Source organism: Geospiza fortis, unplaced genomic scaffold (genome assembly GCF_000277835.1).
Source record: "Geospiza fortis unplaced genomic scaffold, GeoFor_1.0 scaffold238, whole genome shotgun sequence".
Classification (NCBI taxonomy): domain Eukaryota; kingdom Metazoa; phylum Chordata; class Aves; order Passeriformes; family Thraupidae; genus Geospiza; species Geospiza fortis.
In genome coordinates this window covers 13,712-24,844 of record NW_005054727.1, presented here as the reverse complement: position 1 = coordinate 24,844, position 11,133 = coordinate 13,712, and the positions used below count along the sequence as shown (strand labels likewise).

Sequence of the window (11,133 nt, the reverse complement as noted above, 5' to 3'; positions counted from 1 at the left end):
GGGAGTCTGCCCAAAGAAGGGACGCGGGAGCGCCCCCATCGTCTCGCCATCCTATGTCCTCCTTCGCCCCCTGTCTTTCCATATCCCCCATTCCCTACCCGGGAAGGTGATGGCTGCGCTGTCCCGGGCCCTCCTTCTAAAGATGGCGCTTACCACGCTGTTTAAGGTTCCCCTTTTTCCCACCTAAGTCCTTCTTGTCCTGTCCCGAACCTTCCCTTTCCTTCCCCCCTACCTACCTTCCCCACTTCTTGCCATGCTGCTGCAGCTGACCCCGCCCCGGGCCCGCGTGGTGGGGCTGCTCAGTCCCGCAAAGAAACCAGCCCCTGCTGTAGTGCTGGCCCCGCTCCAAGCCCTACGCCCAGCCGTCACCTCCCTGGGCAGTCCATTCCAATGTTTACCAACCCTTTCTGTGAAGAAATTCCTCCTGATGTCCAGCCTAAACCTCCCCTGGTGCAGCTTGAGGCTATGTCCTCTCATCCTGTCGCTAGTTGACTGGGAGAAGAGGCCAAGCTCCACCTCACCACAGCTTCCTTTCAGGTAGTTGTAGAGAGTGATAGGATCACCCCTGAGCCTCATTTTCTCCAGGCTAAACAACCCCAGCTCCCTCAGCCACACCTCATATGACTTACTCTCTAGATCCTTCACCTGCTTCCTTGTCCTTCTATGGACTTGCTCCAGAACCTCAATGTCCTTCCTGTAGGGAGGGGTCCAGAACTGGACATGGTACTTGAGGTGTGGCCTCACCAGTGCCCAGTAGAGAGGGACAATTACTTCCCTGGTCCTGCTGGCCGCACTATTTCTGATACATGGCCTTCTTGGCCATCTGGGCACACTGATGGCTCATGTTCAGCTGGCTATTGGCCAACACCTCCAGGTAATTTTCCACTGGGCAGCTTTCCACCTGCTTTCCCCAAGCCTGTAGTGCTGAATGGGGTTGTTGTGACCCAGGTGCAGGACCTGGCACTTGGCCTTGCTGAACCTCATACAATTCACCTCAGTCCATCAATTTAGCCTGTCCTGACCCCTCTTTGTAGGGGTGATCTGCTCCAAAACATTCCACCTTGGGTGGATCCCATCAAGTCCCATAGACTTGTGTATGTCTAACTGATATAGCAGGTAGTGCTATATTTGCTAGGTGGAATGAGTCCCACAACTGGAATGCTAGGATGAAGGGCTACAGGCTGTTTAGGAGGGATAGGCAGGGCAGGTGAGATGGACATGTGGCACTATATATGTAAGGAAGAGGTTTGATTGTACAGCCCTTACAGTTGGCAGTGATGTGGTGGAGAGCCTCTGAGTGAGGCTTAAGGGGATGGAAAACAAAGGAGATATTATAGTGAGTGTTTATTATTGATGTCCCAGCCAGGATGTAAGCAGTGATGAGTTCTTCTGTAAGCAATTAGGAGAAATATCTGGATCAGTAGCCCACATCCTTATGAGAGAGTCCAACTTCCCGGACATCAACTGGCAATATCATTCTGCTGTGACGAGCAGGCTTTGGGAAGTCTTGAAGTTTGTGGGAGGTAACTTCTTGTCACAAGTACTCTGTGAGCCAACTAGGAAAGATGCCCTCCTAGACTTGTTTGTGACTAGAGAAGGACTCTTGGGAGATGTGATGGTTGGTGGCTGTCTTGCCCACAGTGACCATGAAATGGTTGAGTTTAAAATTTTCAGTGTAATGAGAAAAAAGGTCAGCAGAGTTGCTGCCCTGGATTTCAAGAGAGACATCTTTAAGCTATTCATGGAGCTAATTAGAAGATTACCCAGGGAATGCCCTTTTGTGGACTTAAGGACCCATGAGTACTGGTCAGTCTTTAAGAACCACCTTTCCAAAGCACAGGACCAGGCAATTCCACTGTGTCAAAAGTCAAGCAAGTGGGGCAGAAAACCAAATCAGGTGAACAGGGAACTCCTCGTGGAGCTCAAGAGGAAAAAGAAATTGTAGAATCTCTGGAAGCAAGGTTAGGCTTTGCAGGAAGATTACAGAGCTGTGGCTCATATTTGCAGGGAGAAGACACAAAAAGCGAAGTTCAGCTAGAGTTGAAACTGACCAGGGTTGTGTCAGATAACAAGAAAGACTTTTTAAAATACATAATTAGCAAGAGCATGCCTAAAGAAAACATTGGACTGATACTTGTTGAAGATGGTCGCCTGACTAATAGGGATGAAGAAAAAGCAGAGGCATTGCATTCTTTTTTTGCCTCAGTCTTTAATGATACTGATAGACTTTGGGCTGCCCAGTCCTCTCAGTTGGAGGACCATGACTGAGGGAACAGTGTTTTCCCTTTTGTGGACACTGAAATTGTAAAGGACCAGTTGTATCAGCTGAATGTTCACAAGTTGATGGGGCCTGATGGGATTCATCCCAGAGTTCCGAAGGAGCTAGAAGATGTTATGGCAAGACCCATCTCGATTATCTGCCAAATGCTTTGGGAGTCTGAGGAAGTCCCTGCTAACTGGAAGATGGCCAATGCTATTCCTAGTTACAAGAAGGGTGTGAGGGAAAACCCAGGGAAATACAGACCTGTTAGTCTAACCTCAATACCTGGAAAAATTATTGAGAAGATAATACTGGGTGCTACTGAAAGATGTTTAAAGAACAATGCAATCGTCAGGCACAATCAACGGGTTCGCAAAGGGAAAGTCCTGTTTAATTTGGTATTCTATAATAAACTGGATGTAGTTTTCTGGATTTTAGTAAGGCCTTTGATACTGTCCCTCACAGTATCCTTCTGGACTGGTTGTCCACCTGTGAAATGAGCAGGTTCATGGTGTGCTGGGTGAAGAAATGCCTGGATAGCAGAGCTCAAAGGGTTGTAGTGAATGGGGCTAGATCTGGCTGGCAACTGGTCACCAGCAGTATTCCTCAAGGTTTAATTTAAGGGCCAGTTCTGTTCAATATCTTTATCAATGATCAGGATGCAGGAGTTGAATGCATCATTAGCAAGTTTGCTGATGATACCAAACTGAGGGGAGCTGCTGAATGTCTTGAGGGACAAGAGGCCATGCAGAGGGATCTGGATAGACTGGAGCAATCACCAATGGCATGAAAATTAAAAAGCCTAAAAGCCAGATTCTGCACCTGTGACAGAGCGATGCCAGGAACAATTATAGATTGGGAGAGTAGTGGCTGGAGAGCAGCCTTGCAGAAAGGGATCTGGGGGTGCTGGTTGACAGGAAGCTCAATATGAGTCAGCAGTGAGCCCTGGCAACCAAGAAGACAAACCTCATCTTGGGGGGCATTGGGAACAACCTGACCATAAAGGGATTCCCTGCTCATGACAGCGAGGTTGGACCTTTAAAGGTCCCTTCCAACCCAAACCATATGATGATGATTCAGAGAGCTATAGCCTGTCCAACTACTGATGGTAGAACCCTCACTCACTCCTGTAGCTGACACCACAGGCCCCAGGGTGCCTACACCCCCCAGTCTGACTCCAGTAGCTGGGCACCAAATTTCACTCACACAAACACAGGTCTCACCAGCTGCTGGCACCTGTTCCTTACAGCACGCATACTGTCCTAGTTTCAGCTGGGATAGAATTCATTTTCTTCTTAGTAGCTGGTACAGCGCTGTCTTCTGGATTCAATATGAGAATGATGCTGATAACACAGATGTTTTGGTTGTTGCTGAGCAGTGCTTACCCTGAGTCAAGGGCTTTTCAGTGTCTCATGCTCTGCCAGGGAAGAGATGCACAAGAAGCTGGGAGAAGCATACTCCAGGCAGCTGACCTGAACCACCCAAAGGGATAGTCTGTATGACAGAACATCATGATCAGTGAATAAACTGGGGGGAGTTAGCCAGAAGGGGCCAATTGCTGCTCGGTCAGTGGGTGGTGAGCATTTGTATTGTGCATCATTTCTTTTTATTGGGTTTTACCTTCCTCTCTCCCTCTCATTTTTATTAAAACTATTAGCATTAGCATTAGTATTACCATCATTATCATTATTATCTTTTACTTTGTTTCAATTATTATACTGTTCTTATCTCAGTCCATGAGTTTAATTTTCTTTCCTGATTCTCCTTCCCATCACAGTGGGAATGGGGGCAAAGGGAAGTGAGCGAGCAGCTGTGTGTGGTATTTAGTTGCCAGTTGGGCAACACATACACAGAGGACAGAGAGTGAGATTAAGCAGGGCGATAGTTAAGAAAACATTTTAAAAGAAAATATAAGAAAATAGGACATTCTGCAGTGATCAGGCACAGGGCTCAGCCAAACAAGCATACTGACCAGCTCCCTTTTACCTGTGACTGGAAACTTTTATCCCCCTTTCTTTCTATCCCCCCTCTTTGTCTCTCCCTGCTTCCTCTTTTCCCTGTAATTCCCTTAATCAGTTTGTATAGTTCTATCAATTCCTGCCTCCATTCCAGTTTGATGTCTGGGATCCCCCCTGGTTTAACATCTTATCAGTTGCAAAGTCCATGTTGATCTTCCTGAAAGTGGTGCCTGTAGTTTAGATTCCTTCCTAAATAATTTATTGTATGTTTTGTTTGTTTACTGTTTACAGTCCAATGTAATTCTTGTAAATACCAAGTTTTATATTCCTTTCTGTGGAACAAAGAATATCTTTATGAAGTTGCATTGGTATTTTAAGATGTAGAGCCTCAGCTACCCTTGCAGTGATTTTCAATCCTGTACAAATGACACCTTCTCTGTGGTGACTTCAGTTGTAAGCACAGAAACATAGAATAGTAGAGTAGTTGAGGTTGAAAGGGATCTCTGGAGCTTATCTAGTCCAAACCCCTTCCCAGCCCATGCTCAAAGCAGGATCAACCAGAGTAAGTTACTTGAGACATTGTCCAGTCAGGTTTTGGATATCTCCAACCATGGAGAATCCACAACCTCTCTTGGCAGCCTGGTCCCATGTTTGATCACGCTTTGAGTTAAAAAGATTTTTCTTATATTTGAGTGGAAGTTCATGCATTTCAGTTTGTGTCCATTATCTCTCATCCTTTCACTGAGCACACCTAAGAAGACTTTGGCTCCATCTTTATGCTGGTTTCAGCTAGGGTAGAGTTAATTTTGTTCCCAGTGGCTGGTACAGGGCTACATTTTGGTTTTGTGCTGAACACAGGGTCGATAATACAGAGATATTTTTGTTATTGCTGAGCAGAGCTACACAAAGCCAAGGCCTTTTCTGCTTTTCATACTGCCAAGCTGTCAAGGAGGCTGGGGGTGCATGGGAAGTTGGGAGGAGACACAGCCATGACAGGTGAGGCAAACTGACCAAAGGGATATTCCAGACCACATGACATCATGCTCAGTATATAAAGTGGGGGGAAGAAGGAGGAAGGAGGGGGATGCTTGGAGTGATGGCATTTGTCTTCTCAAATCACTGTTATGCGTGACAGAGCCCTGCTCTCCTGGAGATGGCTGAACACCTGCCTGCCCATAGGAAGCGGTGAATTAATTCCTTGCTTTGCTTTGCTTGTGTGTGAGGCTTTTCCTTTCCCTATTAAACTGTCTTTATTTCAACCCATGAGTTCTCCGGCTTTTACCCTTCAGATTCTCTCCCTGATCCTGGTGATGGGGGAGTAAGCAAGTGGCTGTGTGAGGCTTGGTTGCTGGCTGGGGTTAAACCACAACAATCTTTAATGCACAGTGTGTTTAGACACAGATAAGATCCCTCCTGAGCCTTCTCTTTTGCAGACTTAACAATCTTAAACAATTCAGGAAGTGTGGACTGGATGGGTGGACGGTGAGGTGAATTGACATCTGTCTGAAACTCAGATCCCGGAGGGTGGTGATCAGTGGCACAGGGTCTAGTTGGAGGCCTGTCACTAGGGGTCCCCCAAGGTTCAATACTGGGGCCAGTATTGTTTAACTTATTCATCAATGACTTGGATGACAGGGTAGATGCATCCTCAGCAAGTTCACTGACAAATTGGGAGGAGTGGCCAATACTCCAGGGAGATGTGCAGCAATTCAGATGTACCTTGACAGATTGGAGACATGGGCAGAGAAGAACTGTCTGAAATTCAACAAAGGCCAGTGCACAGTCTTGCACCTGGTGAGGAATAACCCCAGGCACCAGTACAGGCTGGGGGTGTCCTGCTGGAAAGCAGCTCTGCAGAGAAGGACCTGGGGATCCTGGTGGACAACAAGCTGCTCATGAGCCAGCAGTGCCCTTGTGGCCAAGAAGGCAAATGGTATCTTGGGGTGCATTGGGAAGAGCATTGCCAGCAGATGGAGGGAGGTGATCCTGCCCCTTTACTCAGCCCTGGTTAGGCCTCACCTGGAGTGCTGTGTCCAGTTCTGGGCTCCTCAGTACAAGAGAGACATGGAGATCCTTGACCAAGTCCAGTGGAGGGCTAAAAAGTTGATTAAGGGACTGGGGCATCTCTCTTATGAGAATAGGCTGAGGGAGTCGGGCTTGTTAAGCCTCAAGAAGAGATGTCTGAGAGGGCACCTCATCAATGTCTATAAGTATCTGAAGGGAGGGTGACAAGAAGATGAAGCCAGGGTCTCAGTGGTGGCCAAGCAATAGGACAAAAGGCAATGGGCAGAAACTGATGCACAGGAAGTTCCACCTGAATATGAAGAAGAACTTCTTTACTGTGTGGGTGACCAAGCACAAGAATATTACCTGGAGAGCTTGTAGAGTCTCCCTCACTGGAGATATTCAATAACTGTCTGGACACAATCCTTTGCCATGTGCTGTGGACAGACCTTGCTTGAGCAGGGAGGTTGGACCAGATGACCCACTGTGGTGCCTTCCAACCTTACCTATTCTGTGATTCTGTGATCCTGAGTCAACATCCCTGAAGGCATTTGGCAAGACATAAAGACAAGGCACTTAGGGACATGGTTTAGTGCTAGACCACAGTATTAGGTTAATACTTGGACTGAATGATCTTAAAGGTCTTTTTCAACTTCACTGATCCTATGATTTTATGATTCTGTCCCAGCTCTTTCACCATCTGTTCCTGTAGGAGATGCTCCAGTCCTTTCATCACTGCAGTGGCTCTTTGCTGAACTTGTTACAGTATTTCCGTGACTTTATTGTACTGAGGAGATCATAACTGCACACAGTACTACAGGTGTGGCCTCTCCAGTGCTGAGTAGAGAGAAAGGTTTACCTCCCTCAATCTCCTGTCAACACTGTTCCTAATGCAGCTCAGGATACTATTGACCTCCTTTGATGCAAGGGAACATTACTGGCTCACATTCAGCTTATTTTCCGCCAGGACCCCCATGTCCTTCACTGCAAAGCTGCTTTCCAGCCAGTCAGCCCCTGCCTTGTACTGGTGCATCATGTTATTCCTACCCAGGGGCAGGACTTGGCATTTCCCTTTGATAGACTGCATGAGGTTCCTGTCTGCCCATTTCTCCAGTCTGTTGAGATCCTTCTGAAGGCACAACAGCCATCTGGTGTATCAAACACTCCTCCCAATTTTGTACCATCTGAAAACTTGCTGAGGGTGCTCTCTGTCACGTTGTTCAGGTCATTAATGAAGTTGTTAAACAGTATTGGCCCAAGGATCAGCCCAGGGAAACACCACTAGATGCTGACCTCCAGCTAGACTTCAGGCTTCTCATCACAACTGTCTGAGCCCAGCAGTTCAGCCACTTTTCAGTCCACCTCACTGTCCACTTATCTAACCTGCACTTTGTCAGCTTGTCTATGATGATGTTATATGAGACAGCGTTGAAAGCCTTCTGCTGCTCTCCCCTCATCCACCAAGCTAGTTGACTTGCAGAAGGCTTGCAGGTTGGCCAAGCATAATTTGCCTTTTGCAAATCCATAGTGACTACTCCAAATCACTCTGTGTCCATTGTATGCCAGGAAATGGCTTACAAGATTATTTTTTCCATCATCTTTACAGGAATAGAGGTGAGGCTGACCAGCCTGTATTTCCCCAGATCCTCCCTCTTGCCCTTTTTGAAGATTGAAGTGTCATTTGCTTTCTTCCGGTCCTCAGGTATAACAGCGGGGTTCTCGGGGTCTGTCTAACTCCGTCAGTCATCAGTGTCCTGGACAGAGGAGTACCGCTAAGCACAACCTGTCCAGGTACCTCAGGCAGGCTCCCAGCCACAGGCAATCTTAGCAAGCAGCTCAGCTCTTAAATGAGATCAGCTCTTTGGTGAATTCAGCTCTTTAGCGATTTCAGCTCTTTGCTTGCTAAATGCCTCAGCAGACGCAGGGATGAGAGAGGAGAAGAGCTGTATGAGGTTCCACAGATGTGTCTTTATTGGCAGCCTCTGTGAAGGGTGACAGTGACAGCTCTTCTGCCGAACTGGGTAGAGGAAGGGGTTTAGATAGGGTATGTGGGTTTTGGGAAACAGTCCAATAGTAAGGGTCAAGGTAAATATGACCTATCATCTTACAGATAGATAACAAGGGTCTGAGGCAGAAGAGGGGTCTCTTGGTCCAGTCATTGTAACTAGGCATTTCTTATCTTAGGCAATTGACTGCCTGGGAGGCCTTGCAGGCCCTGTGGCTGCTACACTCAGGAACCTCCCCTATCCTTGGAAGTATACACAACCTCTATCCCTGGAGCTGTACATGACTTTATGGGACAGGTCCCTGAGCAACCTGATCTAATTAGACTTACTTTGAGCAGAGGGTTGGACTAGATAACCTCTGGAAGTCCCTTATGGCATAAATTTTTCTATGGTAAATTATCAGCCATACTAAAATACAGCTTACTGGTGGATGAAATAGGACTACAAGCTATGTCACATCAGCCAGCTCCTCCTTCCATAGCCTTTTAAGGTGCTATCTACAAATAAAATTGTAAGGAGTTACACCAGGGAAATCATATAGGCATCATCTCCTGTATGGAGACAACTTTTCTGGGCTGTTTATCCAGTCAGTACTTTTATTTTTGTTTTGTTTTGCTTTTTAAAGTTCTTTTTCCCAGACAACCATGCATTTTGACATTTTGTTAGATTTCTATGTCTGCCACCAGACTTCCTTCTTTCCACCCACTGGTTCTTGTCTTCCATCAGCTCTTTATCTAAGACCAGAACCCTTTCCTGCTCACTCGATCACAGTTTCACCATTCTGAATCAGACAACTCATGTTTTCTTTTCTTCCTCACCGACTGGGCCTAGTTGCTGTTTTCATGAGCAAGTGATCTCTTGGGAGGTCTTAAGGGTTGCATTAGAATCAAGCTAGCACATGACCAAAAAAAGAGAATGAAAGAATATCCATGTTACTTGTCATAGAACATTTTCCATTCTCACCATAGGTTTAGTACTTGCTCCTTTCTCTGTTTTAATAGGATAACTTCCTTCAACCATATATCCTAGGCCCTGTATATGGAATGGAATGGACTCTTTATTAATAGATTAGATACTAGAAACCAGAGTTCATATAATTAATAGCAAAAGCAGCAGGTGCAAGGAAATACCCCATTTAGGGTCATCTGGAGGACATCCATTGGTCTTTGGAGCAATTAACATATAAACAGGATAAAACAAACAATCCTCTGCTTAATATATTTGAGCTATAAAGTCAGGTAAAATGTCATGAACTGCAATAAACTATACATTCCCAATATCACTGCCCATAATTTAAAGAGGAGAAGCACTAGAGCTTTTAAAAGAAAAACAAATGTGGATGAAGAAATATGTTTTCTTTTGTCTCAACAGTTCAGTGTCTTTGGCTGACATTTTTCAAATAGAAGTTAGCCTGATCAGACAATCTACAGAGATATTTTCAGTCTTCAATTACAGTTTCACAATGTGATGAGCAACTTTCCATTTTTACAGTATCTTAAACAGGGACACATTGGTAATTCTTAATAATAAGCATGTCTTAACAGACCCATTTATGACAGAAGATTGCTTAGATATTATAAGAGCAAAGAAAATAAGGGAACAAGAGAGTGTTGAAAACGTTTATCTGAAGAATAAATTTGGCAAAATATGTCCGTGAAGAGGATCCTGCAAGTGTTAACATCAGTATCAGAACCCAATAGTGTTGTTGACTTTTTTGTGTCAATGCCAGATTATTATCAATGGACATTTGCTGGCACCAAAAAAGTCTTCCACAGGCCTTTTGCTTCTTCCATAACCTTATATCAGAAGTTTCAGGGGATATATTTAGACTTAACTGGAAAAAGAAGGAGGGAAGGTTCTTCCTGAGCAACTTTGAAGTTAGTCCTACTCTGACTGTGTGTGGGTTTTACCATATAACCTCTAGAGGTCTCTTTTGACCTAAATTATTCTATTATTTTAAGTCTGAACATGGAAGAAAGGAATTTGATGGTAGAAAACCATGTTCATCGAAGCAAGAAAAGCACAGGAAATAGAAGAGTCTGAGAGAAAAGCAAAAGGACATATTCTCCTTCTTCTACCTTCCTTCATTTGGAAAAATAATAAATATGTATATCATTGCACTTAAAACAATAAAGAAATTATATAATTGTTTTCTGTAAGTAATGACTACAGCTGCCTCAGCAATTTAGGACCTTCCCAGTAAAATTTCAACTAGAAGAACAGAGGCCCACATGGAGACTACTTTATTACACAGATGATCATATTATGACAAATTTAGATCATACTTCCTATCAGCATAACTTGTCCATAAACTCAAGTTTTTTCTCCAAACAACAAAATGCTGCATATACAGCTTCACACTGTCCAACTGTAACAATTACCTGAATTCATTTTAGATTAATTCAAGTGATATGAATCTTACTTGTTTTCACTCAAATAATGATTTAATATGACAAAAAATAAAGTTTTTGTTCAAATATTTTTCTTTGCTAATTCAAACATAGCAGCCCATATGATGTAATGAAAAGTGCATTATTTTAGTAAACATTCTAATTTAGATGAATAGCCAACTTACATTGTTCCATTTGTGTAGACTGTGTCACTTGCCTCCACATACTGAACCTGGGCTGGGTAGACATGTTGTACCTGTTGCACAGTCTGTACTTGCTGTATCTACAAACAAAAACACCAGAAATATAGGATAGTTTACCTTATAAAAAGAATGACTAGTGCTTCAGTGCACCTAATCATCTAATGGTTTCTAAACAATACTCTTAATTTTGGGACATCCCTGTTCTCACAATTACTAAATGACACAGAATGCAATACTGTGCTGCAAGTCTGTAATATGCTAAGTGGAGTACTGTGTTGATTTGGCACAGCCTGATTTTTTTTTTTGTAGCCG

At 44.4% G+C, this 11,133-nt stretch overlaps 1 protein-coding gene across 1 annotated transcript in view; it reads right to left on the bottom strand.

Moving 5' to 3' along the window:
• Positions 1 to 10,897, bottom strand: part of LOC102040691 (transcription factor RFX3) — a 121,856-nt gene extending 110,959 nt beyond the window's left edge. Inside the window, exon 1 of the mRNA XM_031065287.1 lies at positions 10,804 to 10,897. The gene's annotated coding sequence lies outside the window, so the exon portion shown is untranslated. The remainder of the gene's footprint in view (positions 1 to 10,803) is intronic.
• Between the last annotated feature and the right edge of the window lie 236 nt (positions 10,898 to 11,133).